Below are 1,240 nucleotides of genomic sequence, written 5' to 3'. Positions count from 1 at the left end.
AATGTTAATAAAAGAAATATTATATGTTTTAATAATGGGATGCTTTTATCTTTTGCCAAGTGTCAATAGTAGCTCTATCTTCAAAATTTAATATACCGTAACACATATGACCCACGTTTGTTAAAAAGGACGTATGTTGGTTGAATTTAGCCAGCCTTAGCTCGTCTTAACCGTTTCACACTAAAGATATATTTTAGATATGTTAGTTATTAGTTTATAAGTTTGTAATTTATTTTTTATTTAATAATATAATTTTTATAAAAATAATAATTAAACAGAACTCAATGATTATTTTTATTATATTTTAAATTTTTTATATTCAAAATGAATGTTTATCATGTATTTGATTATGTTTATCTACAGTTAGTTACACAAATTTAAAAATGAAGCTTTAATAAGTTGTATTTACGCAAAATGACTTGTAATCTTGAATTTCAAGTAATATAAATCAATAAACAGTATTTCATATATAAAAAATGGTTTTTAAGAGTTTTTGTCAAATGCTTTATAATATAGTATAGATATATATGAAATTACCTTCATTTTGTCCAAATCGCCCCATGGAGGCAATTTTGACCTCTATGTTGTTTTCTAGTGAAGACAACTTATGACGCAACGATTTGACACATTAATGATGATTTGACGAGACATCAGGGGCGTTTTTCATTGGAATTTTGTCTTTTTTATGACCAAATGTAGTATATATATATATATATAAATCTTGTAGTATTATCTATAAAATTGTAGTAATCCAAACATTTTTACTCTCAGAACCCTTAACCCTTAAACACAATCTATCATCACAACCCTTAACACAAATTTGAAATAACATCAAAGTGATAATGGTTCCATGTATGTTCAAAGTGTAAGGTTAAAGGTTGTGAGAATAGAAGTATTTGGATCACTACAATTTTATAGAGAATACTACGAGATTTATGTATATTACATTTGGTCATAAAAAATACAAAATACCAACGAAAATCGCCTCCGAAGTCTCGTCAAATCATTGCGTCATAAGTTGTCTTCACTAGAAGACGAAATAGAGGTTAAAATCGTCTCATGGGGCGATTTTCACTTTTTGAGGGCGATTTGCCCATTTTCAGATATAATATTTGATTTTTGTCTCCCAAATAGTATACATGTGGCACCCATCCGTATCTTATAGTCAAAATCGCCCTCCAGGCGGTTATTTTGGGAAACAAACTTTGAAAAATGATCATTTTGTTAATGTGCAATGTAT

The sequence above is a fragment of the Cynara cardunculus genome (assembly GCF_001531365.2).
Source record: "Cynara cardunculus var. scolymus isolate 2C chromosome LG 16, CcrdV1, whole genome shotgun sequence".
NCBI classification, from domain to species: Eukaryota; Viridiplantae; Streptophyta; class Magnoliopsida; order Asterales; family Asteraceae; genus Cynara; species Cynara cardunculus.
This window is presented reverse-complemented; position numbering follows the sequence as displayed.